The following is a 24034-nucleotide window of genomic DNA, read 5'->3' on the forward strand; positions in this document are numbered from 1 at the left end:
TAAAACTTGCCCATTGTTATTTTCTTTTCATTTTATCTTGATTTGTATTGTATGTAGTTTGTGTTCAATATGGACTCCGGGAAGTGTAGCTGTTGCCTAGTATAATGGCTAATGGGGATCCTAAGAAACTTAACTTCACTCACACGCCCACACACACAAACACAGATGGCTGTGCACAGAGCAGGTGAGCAGGTGTTTGGTGGTTGGCTCTGAGCTGAGGTTAGTGTGCGAGCAGCAGCAGCAGCAGGTGCAACCGCTCTAACTGTGTGTCTGATAACACTGGAGCCATGATGGTTTACTGCCTTTATCACCAGCAGCAAGGAGGAGGACTGACACACCTGTCTGTCTTTCTGTCCTTCTCTCTTTTTCTGAATGTAATGATATGCAGGCTGGCTATATTTGACTACATTTCCAAGGGAAATATTGTACTTTCTACTCCACTACATTTATTTGACAGCTTTAGTTACTTTTCAGATGAACATTTGACACAATGGATAATATAACAAGCTTTTAAAATACAACACATTGTTAAAGATGAAACCAGTGGTTTCCAACCTTTTTGGCTTTTGACGTCTTATAAAAAGCAGTGTGTAGTCGGGGTCACATTTCACATGTCTATGAGTTGTTAACAGCTCCACCAAATAGTGATTTTTCCCTCTAAACTTATCACATGCTTTCATTTCAATAAATGTTCAAATGATCCAATATTTCAGCAAAAATCAAAGATTAGAGAAAAAATCCAAAAACTGAAAACAGATTTGTGTATCAGAACTTTGTTTTTTCTTCTTTCTTCTCCCATTAATCATCTCACCACCCCTCAGATTTATCTGCTGACCCTTTGGAGGGGCCCGACCCCTAGGTTGGGAACCACTGGACTAAACTAGCTAACTGTATATAAAGTAGTGTAAACTAGCTCCACCTCCAGCAGCTACAACAGTAACATGCTGCTCTAACACTGATGCTTCACTATTAATAATCTAATGATGTCATTTATAATAATATATCAGTCAGAGGGACCAAACCACTACTTTTACTGCAATACTTTAACTACATCAAGCTCATAATACTTATGTACTTTTACTGCAATACTTTAACTACATCAAGCTCATAATACTTATGTACTTTTACTGCAATACTTTAACTACATCAAGCTCATAATACTTATGTACTTTACATATGTAGGATTTTTCATGCAGGACTTTTACTTGTAAAGTAAAAGTACCAATACAATAGTGTAAAAATACCATATAACACTGTTGTATTGGTACTTTTAGTAGGATTTTTCATGCAGGACTTTTACCAAAGTAAAGGATTTGATTACTTCTTCCACAACTGATGACAAGTTGTTCTGGTAACTCAGTAATACAGTCTACAGTCAAATCTATACTGTTTGCTCTGGTCTGAATCAGTGGATCAGTTGGTGAACTCAGTTTGGTTTCTTTTCATGCAGGTGAGAACACTCTCTTCTCTCATTGGTCATATGTGTCTGGGGGTGGGAGCAAGAACATAAACACAGGAAGGAGGTCCTGAATAAGGTCCTCAGGCTAAATGCAATGTACTTTGTTGTTAGTCCAGGTCGGACCTCCTTTCATTCTCTGGCTAACTGGTAGCAACTGCTGATTTCACACATCCCAGCATGCAAAGCACACCTGGCTACAGGAGCTGTTTAGCTTAAAGTTGCAGCCTCGTAGTCGGGTCAGATGGAGGTCAGATCACGTTCCCACCACAAACGAACCGCTCCAGAGTTTGGCGGTTGTTTTGGTTCTCACTTTATATGGAGTATTATTGCTGATTGCACCAATGACGAAAACCAACCAAAGACCAATTCAATCGGACTAAACAAAGCAGGTTTGAAAATGTCATAAAAGAAAACTCTTTCCCTAAGTGTTCTTAAAGGCATCTAAGTAAATGGGGGTCAGTTTGCAGTCGTGTGAAGCTGCGAGGATGAGAATCAGCACCTCTAAGTCTGAGAAGAAGGAGTCCAGGTTAATTTTGTTGCCAACATTCTTTGCATTCATTTTTGTTTTTGTTTAGCACCTATTAAACTGTCCTGACCCCACTTTCTATCTTTTATTTCAGCACAAACACAGCTATAAATCTTATCATTTTGTTTCCTAGCTTGCAGTCTTCTTCTTCCCTGACTTGACCTGTAAAGGATTAAATACTCCCAAAAATACTTTGAGTCATTGTGTTATCTGCTGAAACAAAGCAGATTCAAGCTTTTTACCAGACAATATTGATTTTTTTAAGAGCTGATCTCATGTTGAATGTAAAAATCTGCATCTACTAAGTGACCCAGAGGCAGATCTCTTAACTTATCACTTGCAGGTTGGTGGCAACCAAAGGCTCTGATTTCAGCTCTAAAACCTCCTTAACAAGGCCAGAAACACAAAGCAGGTCCCTGTCATCTTACATGACAACATATGGGCCCCGGGTTCCCAGACCCAGCTGCATGTAAACATCTCATTAAGCTCTGCAGCCATAAAAGGAAGGAACAAAACGGCCACCCCCACTCCCCCACCCACCTCCTCCCCACAGACGTCTGAGATTGCTGGCTGTAGGTGCTGCAGGTCCTGTGAAGCTCCAGGTAATCACTGCAAATTAATACCTGCGTAAGCTCAAGGGGCTTTCTGTGAACTGTGGAGGAAAAAGGCTTTTAAAAAACAGGAATGTTTTGAGGCGCCCACCTGTATCCTGCATACCTGAGAGGTCAGATCAGTGAGCATGTGGATGTGGATCAAACTCTGTCTAATCCTAAACGTTTTATGAGTGTAGGACTTAACACATGAACACACTACACACAAAGAGATGTGCAAACACTCACTCAGACAAAAGACATCTCTCTACCCTTTTCAAAGCAGGTTTGGGTGTCTTGACGGGTCAAAGGGTCAACAGACAGGGGGCGGACAGATCAGGACTTCGGTCTCAGTGACCCGTTGAGTGTTTCGGTGCTGGGATCTCTGAGAGAAGGAGAGTTTGTGGAGGAGGTTTAAGAGTGTCAGATGTTCTCCTTTACAACCCGAACCACCCTTAAAGAAACTCATTTGGAGGACTTGGACTAACACCTGATTCAGTGTAATTTTGCCAAAACTGTAGGTTGCATTATCTTTCCTACAAAACACATTAATCAATTGAAAAATAGTTGTATATGGTGTAATTTTTAATTTTACTGTAAACTACACTGGACCAGAATCACATAAAAACCTTAAAATACTGAAATAATACCTGTGAATGTCAGCAGTGAGCGGTGAGTTTTAAAAAATATTGTTGATCCAGTCCAATCCTCCTTACAATCTTGTTTTGTAAGTCAAGTACCCTCATATCTGAGGTGTCTGTCTTTTATCTACATGTGGCCTTTGTGTGGTTCATCTGATGGTCTTCGGCTGTGGCAGCAGATAATGGAAGAAAACCACCACTTTCCCTGTGTGTTATCCACACGATGTTCTGCGGTGTGAGTGTGAATGAACATATTTTTTTTGATGAAAAGATGAAGATGTGGGTTACCTCACAAGTGAAAAAAAAAGTTCCTTGTGGGTTGTTATTCAAAGCTACCATATATAGTTTTAAAAATGGATAGAGGTTAATGCTCAGGAGTTGTTAATCTGTAGGCGTGTTTTATTTAATTAACTCAAAATAGATTTTTTCTTAAATATTTAAGAAAAAGTAGTAGCACCATGAAGTCTAATTTGTTTTAAACATCAGATTTAATTACATAGTTTAATTTTACACCAGATGTAATTGCAGTTTTCAGTAAATAAAGTCGTTTTGTTGTGAGCTCAGAAAATGATTACAGTCATAAAACACAAAGAGACAAATGAAGAGAAAATGCAAAGTGATTTCCAGTCCTTCAAAATAAGAAAAATGGTTTGAAATGAAGCGTGTTTATGCTGCAGGTGGTATTTTTAAAATATGATATTCACATAAATTGATGTATTATTTATTTTAAAATCAGATTTTTATGTTTTAATTTAATTTTAACTATTTTTTGTTCAATAAAAACTGAAGAAAAACTCCTCTAGAATCTGAGAAAACTCTCCAATCTTTGTCAGTTTTGAAAACTTCGTCAAAAGTCATTTTGTTATCAAGCTAAAACAAGACAGATTCAAGAAATTTACCCGACAATACATATATTTTATGAGCTGATCTCAGGTTGAATATAGAATAATCTGCATCTGCAAAGTGACTAGTACATACAGCCATGACATAAATGTAAAAAAATATATAGTTTTCAAAAAGAAACTACTGTACTTAGCCTCAGCAGTGAGTTACTGCACTCAGCAGAAGCAGTAACATCTAAAAACAGCCTAATATAGACAGACTTCCTGATCTGAAGAATGCCATTCAGTCTAAACATGTTAGTTTTTCTGACAAAGACTTGCATTGGCCTTTATTTTGCTTTGATTTTTTTTTTTTTCCCTTTTTTTTTCTTCTCTTCTTTGCACAACATCCTCGGTGGGAGGTGAACTGGGATGCGGGAGAGGCTTCACTCTCACCACCATCACCACAACCACGACCAGGAGCGACAAGTGTGTGCTTGACTGCATATTTGTGGAGGTGGGCATGTTTGCCTTGGCTCACACGAATATTTTTGGTTAAGTATAGTAAAGTAGGTGATGCCCTGCACTGGTTGAATTTACAGCAAATTAACCCCTTTTATAGAGAGGCTCTTGTGGAACACTAAAGGAACACACAAATCTTCCGTTTTCACTGTAAATATACATTGTTGACCTCATTATCTTTAAGATAATCTCCTTTTTAGATTTTTCTTTTTATCAAAAAGAAATGGGAGGGGTTTAGAAACTTGGCGCCCTGTTGCAGTGAGTGCTGAATGCCAGTTACAGTTCATTGTATTGTATTTAGTATGAAAAAAAAAAAAAAAATCAGGGCAATGCTCACATCTAAATTATGATTCATTACATCGACTGTCGGATCAGGCTGCATTCAAGTGACAGCATGGAGGGGAAAAATACATATTGTCTCAGAGCAACAGCGCTGTATACGTCTGCGTTTACATGCCTAGTGGTAAATGATTGAGGTGTCCTTTCAAGGCGAAACACACCATTGTTTTCATAACAATCCACAATCTGACGCAGGAAGTGATACACAGGACACAAATACAATGACCAGCGTGGCTGCCGGTTCGCGACAACAGAATGGCGGCTCCACGAAGCAGTGGGAAAATGTTCCAGTACGCTCTCTGGAGCACCCGAACACTCACGAACACGTACAATACGGACGGAGAAAAGACATAAAAAAGGAGCCACACAGACAAAGATACTGTACATAAAGAAATCACTTATCAAACTTTGTGGCCTTCATACAAAGAGAACAGATGGATTAAAACTCATGCATGCACTGAGTCATGGCTTTTGAACCAATAACTCATTCTGCTGGCACTGAAAAATAACAAGATGTCAATACCGAGATGATTTAAAACTTCAGAGATAAACATCATAAGTGCTGTAGCAAATCTAAAGACTTGAAGCTTTGGAGCGGATCCAAGCATGAGGCCACTTCTCCTCAAAACACTTGACGCTCTCCTCTGTCCAACCTTCCTCCTGAACTTGGACTTGATCCGGCTCCCGTCTTATAAAAAGAGAAACACTTTTCCTGTCTGCTCTTTATTTCTTTATTTAGCTTTTCTCTATTATTTGTAAAGGACATGGGAACAATTAGCTGGTAATCTAGGAGCTGCGTTGCTTACTAGAATTTGGCTGCTGTAATTATGTAAAGTCTATTATAAATTATGGATGCAGGACAGTCAGGGTCGTTTGAGGTGTTCACCTTTGCACCTGTTCTAGTAGCCTTTAGCAGTGAACCCAAGGACTGACCTGATTTGATCTGATACAGTATTAAATTAGAAAAAAAAATGTATAAAATAATAGCTTACAGACTTCTTAGATCACTGCTGAAGAGAAGATGGAGTTTAATGCTTCATTAAGGAAACTATAAAAGAAAGAAGGGTCATTACGTCACTGTGTAGCGCGTGAACGCACATTGGTGCCACACTTGAAAGCTTTCGGCGCAGTTAGCGTAGTAGTTATCAATCTGGGTGATGGAGGCACCGTTTTCAATGTACATGTAATTTGATTTATATGTTAATTCAATAATTTATTTGCATGCAAGTTATGTTAATGTTAAGCTAGATTTATAACAGACTGGAGCTTCTTATGCAGGTGTGATTGAGGTCAATAACAGACTAACGTTAGCTTAACTGAATTAACGCTGAGCCCGTTAGCTAACATTATGTAACGTAATCTACAGCAGCGCATCAGACACAGCCCAGGTTTTGATTTTATCACGGCAGAGATTGCTTTATTCATAATTACGATGCATTTTCTGATGTTCATTGTTAAAAGTTTCTGATAGCCATGAAATATATGCCTTTGTTGTTTTATAGCTAAGGGTTAGTTTATAGCCAACCAATGCACAACTATGCATTCTGTGTAGACACTGTGTAAGACACTGGGGACAAAATCAGCAATACATCTGTACTGTAAGTTCAGCTGAAGCTAAAACGAGGCTTCAGCAGCCTCAATTAGTCAAATCCAGTTGTGTCGAGGACCTCGAAACTTAAATTTATTCCTGATACAGCTTTGGAAATCAATCATTGGTGTTGCTCTCATATTTATTGTCCCACAAAATCTTTCTCCTTTTCCCGTTACAATAATGCACAAATGGAAAGGTAAAGAGAATTGGCATTCTAAAATTAAGACGATTTGAATGTTATGACTTCAGTATATGTAGCTTTGTCAGCTCTCTCAGTTGTATTTTTCACAGATTACTTTCCTTTGGACATTTTAGGGTATATACAGAAGTGTATCCTGAAGAAAAAGGTATGTATAGAGTATATTAGGGGAAGAATTTGTACATTTGGTCTGTCCACTGGTTAAGATTGATGGATTGGTGAACGGGTGGACGGTTGGATAATCAGACGGCAGTGACAGGTAGGTGGTTTTGGCCTTGAGGCTTTTGAGTCAAACCAACCACATCGACCCGCTTAGAGCTGTTCCATCATCAGACCAGCACTCAGACTGACCCTCCATCGGTCTTCCTCCATTACCGCACACTCTCTGTTCTTTGTTTACTGCCAACACAGATAAGAAGCCTTTTCAAACGCTTATTTTGTTTATTTGTCTTTTCTCTTTTGTCTTTTTTTCCTCTTTGGATAATAGGATCTCCAGCTTTGAGGGCACTTTGTTGCAGGATTCTCGGTTTAATCTCTGTGAAACTCGATGCAGCAGTTTCTCTCATACTTGTATGAGAGTATAAGTGGGAAAGTGTTTAGTGTTTGCACTTAAAGTGTGTGTGTTTGGGATGAGAAAACCAAAGTGTCTTTGTTCCTTTGAGGAGCCCTGTCTTAACGACTTAAACATTTCTGTGCTGCTCTCATGCCTGTGATACCAACAGAATTTAATTTAATTGAGCATTAACAAATTTTCTACTGAGATGAGATAATTTACTTTTTTTTAAAAAAAAATACACTGGTCTAGTAATTTTCTTGAATCATGTCTGCATTACTGTTTTTTTTTCACATTTTCACATTTTTTTCACATTGCTAGAAAATTTTGAAAAAATTCCCTAAATGTCCTTGCAGATTGTCTCACTATTAGATTTCAAATCAATATCTATTTAGATGGTTGTCAAGGTGCAAAAGTATGCAAGTTGTTATTCATATCAAGTGACTAGCACAGAGCTCTTGACATGGCCTTGACACCACAGAGCTGCACTGATTATGCTGAAAGAAAAAAGAAAAGAGAGGAAGGCAATCTGATAGGAATGCCGCTGGAATTCCCCGGAATCTCCCCCCTTCCCTCCCTCCACTTTCCCCCCATCACTGTTCATGAATCCATAAGGAGTTTTAACGTGCAGCACAATGGACAAGGGGAGCTATTCTGCGACCATAATGCAAGGAAATGTTACCTCAGTGCAAAAAATGTCAGGACTATAGAGGCCCCCGGTCCTAGAAACAATTAGTGAGGAAACTGAGGCAGGTGCCCACCTCCTGTGAAAATATCCTACTGCGACGTGCAGAGGGAAGGGCTGGGTGTGTCGCTGCCGGCAGCAGCAGCGGCGGCAAGGCAGAGGAGCAATTAAACCATGAAGTAAGAACTGCTTTACACCACAAATTATTGTACTAAATACAACACAGTGTATCATAAAAGACGGACACACATGCAAAGAAACATGGATGCATGCACAAGAATATTGTTCATAGTTTCAGCAGTTTGTTGTGCAAATTACTATACTCTGCATCTCTCACAGTTTATGCAAATGCAGCAGACACTAGCTGCCACTCAATGGTGGAGGACCAATCTGACAAATTTCCACAGTGCAACAATTCTAGCTCTGCATGCAGATTTATAATCCAGTATTACATTTGTATTGGTATCCAAACATATCCAAAGTATTAATGCAGAGTCTCAATGTGTAACCTGTATATAAGTTAAAGGGTAAGAGAAGCTAAAGCTAAAGCTAAAGGGATAGCATATAAGGTTGTACATATATTCTATTTCACCCCTAATAAATTAAAAAGGATGAGTCTTTCAGAAAATGATTTATGTTGGAAATGTAATGAAAAGAAAGAGACCTTAATACATATTCTATGGAACTGTACGGTTGTCCATCCACTGTGGGAAGAAATCTTAAAGGCTACTGAAGCGGGACTGGGCTTTCCTATTCCTAAAACACCCAAACTTCGTCTCCTAAATGATAAAACAGGACTTAAAGGTATTAATAAAAAGCAGTTTCAAGTGTTAAATCTGGGTATACTCACAACATTGAGACTAATCCCGAGGCATCGGAAAAGCCCTAAAGCTCCCACTTTCATTGGATGGACTGGATAGCATATTTAAAAAAATGCAACAGAGGCAACAAGTGTAGAGGTCTTGGCCTCTTGGCTACATAGACTGTGACACAGGGGATCAGGGGCACTGATGCATTATGAAAACTGGATACTGGACTCCAAGATGGCGCCTTTTCAATCGAATGAAAATTTCTCACCTTGCACATGTGCCAAAAAAGTTTCTAGCTTCCACGTTGTGCGGTCCACTGAATATCGGCCCTTTGACTTTACATCAAGATGATGTCACAAATTTTACAAATATAAAACCTTCATGGATTGAAAATTCATATTACACAGAGTAATAACTGACCTTGCAGTTTGAGGTGTCCTGCTGTTTTATAAACGTCTCTGTTATATTGGTGATCTATGGGGAAAATGCTTTTTGGGCTGCAGGGGATTTTTTCCACTGCAATACCACAAATCGCCACTAGGAGAAATTGGCAGCAAAGCTCTATATACATCCATGGTCAGGAGACATGGACCCACCACCGCTCAGTGTAGCATGAATAGCGATGTTGAACTAGTAGAGCTAAGAAAAAGCTCTGAATATAGCACATTTAGTTATTGGCGGATCCATGTGTTGTGTTTACTGCCACAGAAAAGGAATAAATCTCTTGTTCATGTGCGACATTGTCTCTCTGCAGTCTCTTATCAGGCTTGCTAACCCTACCAGCAGCTCAATGTGAGAGGCACAAACCAAAGCTACAGTTAGCCAATGTTCTGATATTTATACTTGTTCAGGGCTTAAATTAAATCTTTCTGAGACGTTATTTAACTTCAGATTAATTAGTTTTAGACCACAGAGTCTCAGACTGAGGTAATCAAGGACTAGTCAGATCATCTTTTGGAATCCCATTTAGATTAACGATGTGCATGTGGCGCTAAGGTGAGGATGCTATAAAAACCTGGGGTGGAATATTTCCACATAAGCATTAAGCATAGTGTGGAACTGGAGTTAGACACCTGACCCAACCAAAGAATGAACAAAGGCAAAAGAAAATGTTCAAAGAATTTCAGTGAAATTGAAAAGACCCTCTTAAAGCAAATTGTGTTAATGTAACAAACAGCATAATTCAGGAACAGAAAAGAAGAAGAAGAACGCATGAATGAATTCAACTCAAATGAAAAAGTAACCAATCGGACACTCCAACAACTTCAGGTAAGATTGTGTATTCTTGGCCCAATTTTACTAACAAGTCACTTTGACATGTATGTTTTCTTATCTAACATAACAGGGAGGGACCTAACTGTATAGCACATACACAGAAATGTGACATAAACACTGGGGCATGTTCTCCCCATGCCTGTTGGTGCCCTGTGCTCAGGTGGGCTATCTCATGAGGGGCCTCTCTGTGTGGAGTTTGCATGTTCTCCCTGTGCTCACAGGGGTTTCCTCTATATAACATCAAAAGAACTCCAATTGAAAACATGCAGAACGCTCTCCTGTCATGTCCCTGACCACAACTGGACATTTGGAATTGGTCTCTCTGGAGGAAGGACAGCAAGGATGGGAAAATGTAGAAGACACATTTCTCTGCCACCATTCCCCCTGCATGCATGTGTCTGGTGTTACTGCTCCCACATGCGTGTATGTGTGTTGTGTGTGTGACACCAATAAAGACCAACCATCATGTAGAGGTCCTGTTCTTAAAAAAAAAAAATCATACAGAACTACTAGTACAATGTCTATATTGTTAGTAAGACCAGAGACAGATGAGCCGAGGGGCTTGTTGACTGGGACTATTGAAAGCCAGCAACCCTTGGAAGGTATCCCAGATGATGACCATTTGGACAGTTCAGCTGGGGGACCATTCCATTTGGTAGGGCTCATTCATTTAGCAAGTGCTATCCCACTCAATATATAATGTTAGTCATCACTTGCACTCTCATAATACAAATGATGTAATGACCTTGACTCTTGAGCTCTTCTCAAATCTAATACTAGAATTGTTTTCTAGAAAAGGATGAAAACTAGCCCATGACATCTCCAGTAGCAGCCAGTGTCTCTAACCCAGGCAGCAGGACAAGGTGAAAAAATGCTGAACATTCATGAGAAACTTGCCATAGAATTGCATGAGTGTGAATTAAATTTAAAAGAATGTGAAGTCAAAGATGAAAATCCTTCATGTTGAGTTGTCTATGAAAGAGACGGAGAAAGAGATGAAGTGGCAGCACTTTTGTTACCAATCCAACAACAATTTATTAGAAGGATGAACCCCTTAAGATGAACCATCTCGTTGTCAAAGGGGTCCTTAACACAAATATACAGAAATGCAGTACATAAAGCAAAACAACACAGATGAATTCATGCCAATCATTTATGTATCACATCAAGATACATTTGATATGAGAAATGCTGCAAAGCAAAAGTATCTCTGTAAACGAGTCCATTTCTGTCATTGGCTTCCTCAGCCATTGGAACATGTGAATCATTGTCATCTTCAGTATGAGGGTCTGGGCAACCATGCTGCACTGCTGTTGCAATAATGACAAGGCAGAATGGTCTTGGTTCGAAAAGCAATGTGTTTCTGAGACACTGGAAACAATTCTTCCATATACCAAACATGCGCTCTACTCGCCCTCTGGTGTGGATATGAGCTTGGTTGTAGCGCTGTTGCTCAAGTCTGACTGGATAAAGATGAGGGATGAACAAGAAATTTGTGTGTGCATACCCGCTGTCACTGTCAGGAGTTTGGAAAATCCTTGAGTCATGAGTTGAACCAATGTGCAACAATGTTGGAGAACTGCATAGTAGGAGTGCACAGACCTTGTACATTTATTGAATACCAGTTTTTACGATTCCTGAACTCCTCAGCATCTGCTTTAGAGGGACACTTAAAGGGAATATGACATCCATCAGTACAGCCAATTACTCCAGGGAAGCTCCCAAATACATAGAATTCTACCTTGTAGGTGGTCTGGTCAACAGCATTGGGGAACTATCCTTTTTCAGATCACGTATAGCATTGACCTTGATCGACTTTGAGTACTATTTTGCACACAGTTGGTTCACTTACACCACACAAATCTCCTGTTTCACAATGGAAGGTTCCGCATTCCAAAAACCTCAAGGTGATAAGTACAAGTACTTCTACGGAAGGAAGGATAGGAGTTTCCCTTATTGAGTCACATGAAAGCTTTGGCTGAAGCAAACAAATTAATTCAGCTGCATTTTCTTTGCACATACGCAGATAGTCACAAAAATGTATGTCATCAAAATCATTCAGTGGGTTGTTCCTGTCTATAAGCAACCTCCTTCTGGTCTTGGTGGTGGTCTTTGATCATCATTGAAATAGTCAAGGTAATCCATTTTCCTCTATTGTCAAACAGCAAACAGCCTTTAAGCCTTTAATTTTTGAGGCAAACAGCCTTTAATCTGAAGTTAAATCTGCCTCTGGCCAGGTTTAATTTAAACCTATATTTAGATCTAGATTAGCTCTAATCTTCCTTCTGGAAATCCAAATGTTTAAATCAAGACTAGATCAAGTCTGAGACTATTTGAATCCATTTCTGAGAAAGCCATTAAAATAAGTCCAGGTTTAAATGTGATTTAGTCTACGACTGGGATTAGTCCCTGTAAGGGAAACCAGCCAATAGAGTCTTGCCTATTATGTCAAGGTTAGGGAGGGGCCGAGAATAAACAGACACAAAAAAAATAATTTTGAGCAGAAAAAGTGTTTTTTACACACTGTGTGTATTCTTGAAAAATCATATGCATTAACATAATATGCCACCATAAACCTATGTAATTATGTGTACAGTGTAAAAAAATGATTAAGTGTAGTTGAAGGATGGAAATAAGAAAGGAAGAATTTGTTTATTATTAAAAGTGCAAATTTAGGTACAACTGAAAAAGAACAGAGAAGAATGAAACATCAACCTCATTTTATTCAAATGCATCTGATAAAAAAAAAAAAAAATTGTAAAAAGAATGTAAAATGTATATATATTTCCATGTGTCAGATGTTGTGTTACAGACATGTAATCCTTGGCCAGTTGGGATGAAAACATCATACGGATGAATAGCTACAAGGCGTAGTCACAGAGCGAGTGGAGGCCTGCAGTCTCGTCTGATTTACAGTCGTGTGAAATCAGCTGAAAGCAGGTGTTTAGAATTATGATGAGATACTGTAACTGCATTTGAGGACGGATGACAGCACACAGATTATACATTTAGTTTTGCTCCTTTCATTTTCAACAGTAGTAAACCTAGGCAGAAAAATCACCTCGAGACATACATACATTTACATCTGAAGGCATTTAAAGGGGACATATCATGCTTATTGTGATATTTTTGTGCTGTTATGATGCTGAATATTAAACAAAGTCAAAGTTCCAAAACTTGAGGTTAACATATGTAGAAATGCTCCCTGCAAGTCAAAAGGTTCCTCCTGCCCTGAATGCTTTGTTTGCAAAGTTACCTTTGTGGTGCCATGCCACTGGTTTGATGGCCTATTATTCTGAAACCACAATGGTTCAAAAAAACTTCCAATTGAAGGGAAAGCCCATAGTCCGACGGCCCATTATCCCAAAAACAAGCCCACTGCTCCGAAAATACACTCCCTTGACATGTAAGGGATCATTTTAACCAAAACCATGATCTCTCCCTAAACCTAACCAAGTGTTTTTTGTGCCTAAGCCTAACCAGACCTCAACCACAGCGTTGTCATGCCATAAAATACTATTTTTTTTAACAAGCATATCAAAATACACTAAGATGTTAAGAGCAGGAGATGACAGAGGCAGCATAATCAGAATGCCATACCATAAATAATGTCAGTGCATCACTATCGGTTATCAGACACTGCTAATGTTTATTACCTGACAAAAGAGACTTTTTATATATTACTGAGCTCTTCTAATAAATTTGGCATCATGTTTCATTCAGTAGAACTCCGATTTAATAAATCAGCAATTATTAAAATGTGTAAATTGCATCATTAATTTTCACAATTCACTCTTCTGATGGTGGATGTGTGACTGGAGGTGTTTCGGAGTGTCAAACAGTAATGTTATCTTACTTCAGCTTATTTAGTTCACAGAAGAGCTGTTAAAGTTAATCATCATACATTGTGGTTTATCTGTTAAATTGAGCAATATTTTTACGGAGTCTGGAAAGTTGTAAGGCTGGCAGTCACTGAACTTTGAATCCAGAGTGTGTGTTTCTGGGGCTGTGGGCTTTAGTTTAGGGGAAAACGGACCATCGGAGCATGGGCTCTTAGTCCAGTGAGCCAATTTTCGAACTATTGGGGTTTCGGAATAACGGGTCTTCGGACCAAAGGGCAGTGCCCATCTCTATTTCCTCCTGGTGATGACATCAGCTTGTTCACACATGTCCACACACGACTGTCTGTTCCGTGCCCTTTGTTGCTATGGTTGTCCATGTTGTCCAGTCGCATTTTTCAAATTGGAGAAGTTGATATTTTGAGTAAAGAACGAAAAAAATAGGTGAATTCCAACAATTACTGTTTGTTTAAGTAGCCTTCAGAACCGCTGGAAATCTGCTGAGGGGAAGCTTCCTGAGGCCAACCAATCAGTTATTGGGGTCATCAGGGGGCAGGCCTTAAAGAGACAGGAGCTAAAACAGCCTGTTTCAGACAGAGGCTGAACTGAGGGGCTGCATAAAGGGCCAGTGTAAAATCAATTAGGTTTTTTTTTAACTGTAAATCATGCAGACAATCAAGACATTCTAGTAGAGCCCCAGGATATACATATAGACCTAGACATGTGAATGATATGTCCTCTTTAAAGACCCATGTTTCTCTAAGACTTCTCCCACCAACTCTGGTACAACAGAGGTAAGTGGAATTTCATATTTAATGCTCAAAGCACTGAAACAGTTTCATGTCTCTTCAGAAACAATGTCCTAAGGCCTTTCTCAATTTGTGTTCTTGTCTGATCGTGTTCACATGAGTTTGTGAGATGTCACAGGCCTGTCATTTGGTTTATGTTCAGTATTCACGGGCCACACAATCACAGACCACAAGCAGGAGAAGTTTAACCATTTATTTGATAATATTGAATTTCTATGTTTTTACAGTGTATGCGGCATAAAATGCTAAAAGTAAGCATAGATGTAAAAATAATAAATGCCAGAATTAAAACATTTAAACCACTAACAGTCAATGTGATTAGGACAATAAAATCCAATAGGCTCAAAAGTCAATTAAATAAATTATAACAAAGTAAAATACAACACTAAATGTCAACAGAATAAAACACTAAAAGTCATTAAAATGGTGCTTAGCTGTAGGATCAGTTCTTAACAGTATTGCATGTTTTTCTCTTGGTTAGGGCTCAAACATTGTGCGCCGTTCGCATAGCTGGCCTTCTGTTAGTGGCTGGCTCTCCCTCAGATCCATACACACCAGCATCAACCGGCTCCAGGTAAGGCTCTAACAAAGACTAATGATAGAAAGGAATTTTGTGGGTAGATAACACACACACACACACACACAAACAACAAGTTCAGACGCTCCATTACTTTCAATGACTCATCAACGATGAGCATAGTTGGCCTGGTCCATCCTCATTTGGTCAGCTCTGGTCCTGATCTGGATCCCTCCATGACTGAAGGAATTGGCTGATTGCCAGCTAGTGGCAGCTGTCTGTAGCTCAAGCAGAATGAGCATGAAAGCAGGTCCACCTGTGGGGGGCGCCCAGTTATAGCTTGGCTTACATATGGTGGCAAATCATGTCCCAGCAGCAATCAGTGCAGAGCTTCAATGATTAATTGAAAAGTTGCCAACCATTCAATTAATTGTCAATGACTTTTATAATGGATAAATCGTTTTTGAGTCATTTTTAAGAAGAAATTGCCAAATCCTGATTGACATTTTTCACCATTTTCTCATATTTTATAGATCAAACAACTAATCCATTAATTGAGAAAATAACTGACAGATTAATTGATGGTGAAAATAACTGTTATTTACAGCCCTAAATCAGTTGGGAGGCTGTACGATGAAGTGCAGATGCTGTGTATCGAGTCACATTAAACAGCATGTAATCAAACATTAACTATACATGCATCATACTGTAGTCCATAAAAAATGTCCACAACAATATGTTAAAAAAGCAAATCATATATAAAATTAATAAGACACCAGAAGATGAAATATGAACACATGCACAATATACTGCTGCTGTTACTCAGTGATGTGAAACATCATCAGTCACAGCCCAAGTTCACATTATCCAAGAATGGTCCAAATGCCGGAAAACCCTTCCCTCTTTGCCCATTTTTATTAAGGATGCTTTGGGAGATGACTTGTGTGAACTTGGGGTAGAAAAGCATCCTATCATACATTTTGTACCAACCTCAAATAAGCCAGACTCACAACTGTTATTATTTTAGCACCACTGTTTGTTTCTTCACATTTATTTCAGGACCAAATTTGGTCCTGAACCCTGGTCAGCTGGTCATGTCAACCCTGGAGAGATCAGTCTTATGTCCACAAGCCCTCCGCAAATATTGATAATTGCACTAATGTCTCCAAAGTGTTCCCAAAAATAATAATATTTCTGGCTGCCAGATTTTTTTTCTTCTGCTGGTTAAGTTGAGGTTCATGTTTTTTTATTGGACAGTTAATGTTAATGTCAACTCTGTCAATTAGAAATTACATTTATTGCAACTGGAATTATATTTTCTATCAACATAATGAGAAAAATCATTAATAAACAGAATGGTGATACTAAACGTATGAGTAAAATATATTTCATATTCCACAAAATATCAGAAATTGCAGTACAATAACAGCTGGTAGAAACTACAGCATCATTAAAGTTTTTATGGATATGTTTAGGCACTGATGGCACTTGGTAAAAGTTATGGAAAACAATAACGTCCGTTTAATACAGAAAATGTTTGCAGTGACTTGAAACACGAAACACAACGTGTGTGTTAACATTAACCGAAACCACAATCTTTTACTAATCTTAACCAAAGTGCTTGTGTTGCCTTAACCTAAACATATATGGAGCTAAAGACTGTAGTCTGCGGTGTCCACCATCTTACTATCTTACCGTCTCTCTACGACTTCAGTGTGGCACATAAATGTAGCTTTATTCATTTGAAAAAACGTTGCCTGTGAATATTATATAATCCTGGCAGTGATTATGTTTGCTAACGCAACAACATTGGGAAAACAATTCAGTATATATATACAGATGTTGTCATACTAACACACAAACTAAATTTAATATAATTTATCATGATATATATTTATTAGAATAACAGTGACCATGTCTGCCTGTTGATGTGGTTTTGAAAAAGCGACTTTTGGACATTTGAATTTAGATTTTTTTTTTTGTCACACCAGGTTGTTTGTCAAAATCAAAACCTTCTTCTCCCACAACCACAAAACTGGAAGGATGCAAAAAAAAAAAAAAAAAGATCAATTTGTCAAAGGAGATGTTTAATCTCGTCACTGGAAAAAGTTCAGAACTCGCTTATCTCCATTGCAAATAATTAGTTTGACAAAATCAGACTGTTGAAGTGCGATTACTAAATCTTCTGAAGAGTTTAGACTCCAGAGTTCAACTCACCTGTTAAGTTTGAACTGCAAGGAACGCAAATTTCAAAACTGGAAGACACTGTATTGAGAAAGGTCTGTGGTTAATATTCAGTGACTTTGCTGTGAACACTTTTCAGCTGGAAAGCATTTTTTAATGAAGGTTAAAAAAAAAAAAAAAAAAATCAACCAAAACTCTGAAGGAATAAGTGGGTAAATGCTTTGTTGTATAAACAATGAAGGAATGCTACTTCAACCAAGCTGGAAATCTTGTCAAGCTAAGATTAATAAATTTTAAGAGTAAAAGCCGAAATGTTAAATTGTTTGTACTGCTAAAGTGTTTGGTAAAACAGATTTACATTAGCAAAAAATGTCCCCATTATTTGTCTTTAAAGTGAATCCAACAGATTTCTCATGAGCTCTCCTCTATTTAAGTGTTGAGTGCAGCACACAGACACACACAACCATTACTCTTCCTGTCTGAGACATGATACTTGATTACGATCTAGACTCCAAACGTGTATCGTTCGATAAATTACAGGGGCATGAGAAGCATACTGTATTTTATCGTTTTGTGTCCTGGTTTTCAGCTGACATAATGAACGGCTCAGAGTCCCATGAGAGGCGGCAGGGATCAAAACTCTGCGGCCTCCCAGAGGACTTCCTTTAATGTCTTTGTGCGTGCGTGGATTTGATACCCTCCCTCCTTTAAATTAGATCCCACTACATCCATTAGTCACAGAAGCCTGTTAATATGTCTATCTTCAGAGGGTGGAGACCCTCACATAAAGGTCTATTTGGGCCTATTGTGACTCTGAATCCCCATTAGGTAGTGATAGTGGGCATGCTCCCAGTCTTTATTTATTATTTATTATGACTTGTGTGTTACTGTGTAAGCAGTATTTTCATGCTGTCACTGGTGGAATTGAAGCTACTGTTAACTGCTTTATGTACTGTTGGGTAGTTTAATGTATAACAATGCATCATATTTCATAAACCTAGATGTTTTCTATGTAAAATCAGAATTTGTAATCTAGTAACTATAGCTGTCAGATAAATTGCAGTATAATTGCAGTATATAATAGCAATAGTAATTGATAGTGATTGGAATACAAGTACCTCAAGATTGTACAGTACTTGAGTAAACGTACTGAGTTACATTCCACCACTGCTGCTGAGAAGCACTGCAATCGAGACTTGGGAAGAAATCCACTGCCATCTTTGATTTCACATGACGATGATTCACAGAATGACGTCCTGGATCTGATCCACTCTATGTGAAAGTAGAGTTTGGCTCCACTGTTGGGTGAGAGCTTTCTAGCTCCATTTTTGTGAATGGAAACAAGGAAAGGTGTCTGGATCAAGGGATGGGAGGAAGAAATGGAGGGAGAAGAAATGGGCCAAAACCTGAGAATTTACTGTTTTACACTGTAAATGTATGTTGCATTTACAATCTACCTTTTTGTTTTGTTCCAACTGTTCTCAATATATATTTTTAGGTCTCTGCTTCCCGATTCTCCTTTGCCGTTTCCCTTCAACTCTCACTTTCACTCAACAGGAAGCCCCCAAAGAAGATGAAAGGAAAACAAAAACTAGAAGTTTCACTGTAAACTACAACAACACGCAGATACAACCAAACATCTGAGAGAAACGTGTGGGAGCTCAAGGTCAAAAAGCCAAAGCCGTGTGACTACATGTGTTCATGGGTGTGTGTGTGTGTTTATCGCTGGCCAGGATCTCAAGAGGGTGCAGCAGCATTGTTAATACATGTTCATGTTGTATTGCATTGAGTGACAGACGGGCTGGAAATGTACGTTCCTGGCTTTCTTAGGGAGGTGGCAGCGGGCTGCGTTCGGGTGGGTTTAGCTTAAGGAAATGACACTTTCTCCCGTAAGATCTCAATCTGGCGGAGCACACTGCCAGCCACAACAATGCGGTGTTGAAAATGGGAGTGGGCCACGTTATTCTCCTCTGGCCGGACCGGTTCCGAGCCGAAGGAGTGGTCCGGCTGGTGGGCCTGATAAGCACCTGCCATGAGGCTTTGACAAGGAGAAGGGAGCGCCGTGGTGCGAACTGTTCTGGTCAACACCCAGAGCGACCCTGTATGATGTCACCTACAGCACCACCAAATCCTCCAGGGAAAAAATGACCTACAGTAAAACAAAAAAAATCCAAGGAAGATGTGATGTATCAGCAGTTACTCCGAGAAGATGGTTCACCTGAGGATGGGTGACACGTTCAGGAAGATGATAGGGATGAACAGGAGATAAGAAATGGATGAGAAGACGAGGTAACTCAAATATCTGAAGCACTGACACACAACAGAGAGAAAAGGTTCAGTGTCTTGATGTTCTGCATGATGCAAATTACCTGCACGTTCTCACATGCTTTCACCACAACAAGTCCTCCAAATTAAACGGCACGCCTCTATCGACAGTGATAGAGGCATTTAGGATGACATAATTTCTCTGTGCCTTTCCAAAACCATTACAAATCACTTCTGAAAAATAAATAAGTTTTATGACGTGACAACTCTGATGTTAAGGTTTGCTTGAGTTTCAGCACAAAAAACACTTGGTTAGGTTTAGGAAAAGATCATGGTTTGGTTTAAAATGACTACTTAAGTCTTATGGAAGTTTTTGGAATTTTTAATGCTTATTTGTTTTAAATTTTTTTTGCAAATTAAAACCATTAAAATTATGCCAAGTTAGCTATTAGCAGTCCCTGTTTGCAATGTACCCATGAATGTACAGACAACTATAACTGGTTTACTTTAATATAGAAGAAAACTTAAAAATGTGATTATTCTCAGGCAAGTTCTGGAGTTATATGGAGCATCTTTTTTTCTGATTTCTAAGCAGATTTCTGTACGTTTATTCAGAAATAATATAGTGTATAGTGTAAATCACACTTAATCTAAGAATATGTTTATCATATTTGTGTTTTTTCAGATTTGACTGAGTCATGACCCTGAGAAGGTGTATGAATTTTGCGGCAAATTACGGCAATCTGCATTTTAAGGTATCACAAGTGTCACAGCTGCTGCTACAGCTCCAACTGCAGACCGCGTTGATGCAGCGGTGGTAACTAGCTTCCCGTTGTTTTTAGTTGCTTGTTATTATGCTGCCTTCAAATCATAAGAATACTCAAGTAATATTTGATGAGGAAAATAAATATACAGTTTTAGTTGCTTTTGAGTTGGAAGAAGTCCTAATATTTAGTGGATGTTGTGAGAATAAAACTTAGATTTATTACATTATGTCCAACCCTTTTCCATCCCAACTTACCACTCTACATGATGTCACCAAAACAAAACATGACACCTGAACACGACCACTTGTTGATCCTGATGTTCCAGCTGTCACTTATTGTGCAACTGGACTCAATATCAGCTGAGCTTTATCCTCCTCATGTTAGTGGTGGTGGGAGCGTTGGACGGTCAAGCAGCAGGGCCCATTACCCTCTCAGATCCTAATTACAGAGGCCAACTGTGGGACACAGAGAGAGAGGGAGACATGCATGGACATGTGGAGCTAGTCCAACACTTGGGCCCCCCTGACACACACATACACACATACACACCTGTAACTGGGCCACAGTTCAGTCAGTCGTTATGCCTTTGAGTATGAAAAACTTTTTATGGTTTTTTGAGCCTTTTGAATTGCTAAATGGGTGTGGTTTACTACATTAGTGAATACAATGAGCAGCAAAGTGTTCAATCACAGGAAAGTATTGTTTCACTTTGTTCAGTTTATCTTCCTGTGAGTGACAACGTGCCTTACACACTGAATTCCCACCCATCTAGTACCGAAATACATGTTAAAAAACAAACTGAAAGAATGATCTGCAGCTGCTCTGTTAGTCAGGTCACTTGCAGTTAATTTGGCTTGACAGGACTCTTAATGGAGCGCAAGAAGGTTTTGTTTTCAATGTGAAACCACCCAGAACCTGCAAGGTGACCAAACTGTTTGCAACAAGGATGGGGAGTTGAGAACAGTCCTCCGAATGAGGACATTTCGGTGGTTAAAGATGTCAGATTGGTTGGTCCATCACTTGGTCCAGACTGAAATAACTCAATAACTGTTGCTATGAAATTCTGTAGACATTCATGGTCCCCAGAGGATGAATCCTACTGACTTTGTGCTACCCTGAGTTGTCCTCTAGTCCAACCAGCAGGTCAAAGTTTTCATTCATCCACTGCGTTATCTGAACCTCCATTAGATGGACAGGCAGAGAATTCTGTACAGACATTCGTGGTCCCCAGACTATAAATCCTGATAATTTTGGTGATCCTCTGACTTTCCTTCTATCATTTGTGGCTTTGGCGCAAATGTTTCGACAACTATTGGACAGACTGCAATGAAATTTGGTGAAGACATTCATGCTCAGGATGGATTTAACTTTTCATCTAGTGGCATCAGATGGTCAACATTCCTATTTGTCCGATATTTTGATTTATAACTACATTATTATCAATATTTCACTGGACGATAAAACAGTCCTTTAACGCTCCTCCTAATGTGGACATTTCAGTGGTTAGAGATGTGATGGTCAGTCCACTTAAATATCTCAATGGATGGATTGCCATGAATTTCGTAAAGGTGTTCATTGTCCCCAGAGGATGAAGCCTACTGACTTTGGTGACTTTTCATCTAGCACCACCAGAAGGGTCAAAGTGTTCTCTTATCCAGTGAAATACGGATAATATTGTAGGTATTTGGTTTGAAATGAAAGTATTGGATGAATAGAAATGTTCACTTGCCGACACCGCTAGATGAAAAGTTGAATGAATCCTGAGGGGAACGTGTAAGTCTGTACCAAATGTCATTGCAATCAAGAGGTTTCGAGACATCATAGGCAAAACCACAAATGATGGAGAAAAAGTTAGAGGATCAACAAAAATTTTTAGGGTTCATCCTCTGGGGACCACAGAATTTCATGAGAATCCATCCAATAGTTGTTGAGATTTCTTAGTATTGACCACAGTGATGACTGACTGATATTGCAGTCGTCGGTTGCTGCATGGATGTAGCACAACTCAACAACGTCAGCCTCCAAAAATACGGATTATTCAGCCCCAACTTTTTACTTTCAATTCAGGAGTAAAATCACCAACATGGCAACATTTAGCACCTCTTTGAGTAAAACTTATAACCTCCACAGTAGCACCTGGCTGTTACATATGATGGATGACAATATAAATGTCTAGGGTCCTTCCACTGCCTTTGGCCCAATGCATGCTGGGATAGACTCCAGCCTACTGTTGTGATTGACAAACAATTACGTGACAACATTTTTGTTAACTGATTAATCGTTTAGGTCATTTATCAAGCAGGACTTTCTATGGTTTATGTCATTATAAACTGAATATCTGGGTTTTTGACTAAATGTGTGATATATGTCATTTATACATATTTTATAGACAAAGTAATAGAGTTATCAATATTCCAAATAATAGTTTGGTGCAAGTTCTCTAGATTCACTGGCTCTAGACAACGATATAAGGAAAAATAATGAATATTACTCAGGAAAGGTTGATTTAGGGTTATGTGTAAAATTAGGGCCAGATTTACAACTGGGGAACAAAATATTGTCAATTAAATTCCTCACAAGCATACTATTATAAAACAAGTACTGCCAGGTTTGCGCACATGCGTTGTGTTTGTTTGTGTGTGTATGTTTGAGGATGTGTGAGTGTGCGTGCGTGCCGTCCCGCTGCCTGCGTGCCTCACATGAGCCGTGGAGGCCGGACACAGACGAGCGGCTTCTGACAGGCATTTCAAAAACCCTCCTGCCCTCTCCACCGTGTGGCCTCGCCGATAATGGGAACCTGATCGGAGGGAGAGCAGAGCGGGCTGCGGAGGGGGGAGGGGGTGGGTGGGGGGGGAGTGTGTGGTCCGTCTTTTGTGAGAAACTCTTCAAAGCGCTGGCCCTCCTATTTGTCCACTGGAGCTCTTTGTAACGGTATCCTCCACTGTCATTTTGCCCCTTTTATTTTTAGGCAGGGCTATTATTGCTCCCATACCCCTCACATACCCCTAGGCTTTGTGTGCAGGGACAGGGTCAGGTTTTAACTTTTTTTTTTTTTTTTTTTTTTCACCCTGTTCAGAACCGTCTTTTCTCCGCCTCCTCCACATGCTGTGCGTACAGAGTAATGGATCACAGCGAGCCAGCGAGTGAGCTGCTAATTCCAGGTCTCAGTTGAAACACAGGGGGGCGTCTGGTTGGTGTACGGTCCTGCTTTGTTATTGGACCAAAGTCCTGAGGTCTTGCTTCCTCTGCTACATGCTGTGAAGTCAATACTACGGTAATAATAACTACCACGATATACCTGCTGTGCTAAGGTCTAGTGTCTGCCGTGGAAGTAATAATCTGATGGCTGAAAATAGCTACGCACAGAATTTCAGTGTATTGGTTTACAGAATTACTAATTAAACTCAGCAGGAAATTGGGGTTCAGTGTTTGGCTACAAACTTGAGATACAGCATGACAATTATAACTGGAGGGGAGCTGCTGTTGAAAATGCAATTACAGGGGTACTCTACTAGTGTAGTTAGTATTCCACTTCCATAAAATTGAATCTCCAAGGCCCTTGAACTCTACAATAGTCATCATCACCATTCTTCCCAAAGATATTCCCTCATTTGGTGTTTTAATGACGGTGGTGAAGAGTGCT

General features: G+C 39.3%; 2 long non-coding RNA genes across 3 annotated transcripts; one reads left to right on the forward strand and one right to left on the reverse strand.

The window, feature by feature from the left end:
* The first annotated feature begins 2531 nt into the window (after positions 1 to 2531).
* LOC137199978 (uncharacterized) lies at positions 2532 to 22615 on the forward strand. The gene is made up of 3 exons (XR_010931894.1): positions 2532 to 4554; positions 6781 to 15232; positions 18858 to 22615. It is a non-coding gene; the product is annotated as an uncharacterized lncRNA (long non-coding RNA).
* On the reverse strand, positions 14838 to 18850 carry LOC137199977 (uncharacterized). Of its 2 annotated transcripts, XR_010931893.1 has the most exons (3): positions 17393 to 18850; positions 15330 to 15491; positions 14838 to 15250 (listed from the first exon to the last, which is right to left on the reverse strand). It is a non-coding gene; the product is annotated as an uncharacterized lncRNA (long non-coding RNA). The 2 variants fall into 2 exon arrangements; XR_010931892.1 differs by lacking the exon at positions 17393 to 18850 and having other exon boundaries at positions 15330 to 17382.
* Positions 22616 to 24034: the final 1419 nt, after the last annotated feature.

The sequence above is a fragment of the Thunnus thynnus genome, chromosome 16 (genome assembly GCF_963924715.1).
Source record: "Thunnus thynnus chromosome 16, fThuThy2.1, whole genome shotgun sequence".
Lineage (NCBI taxonomy): Eukaryota > Metazoa > Chordata > Actinopteri > Scombriformes > Scombridae > Thunnus > Thunnus thynnus.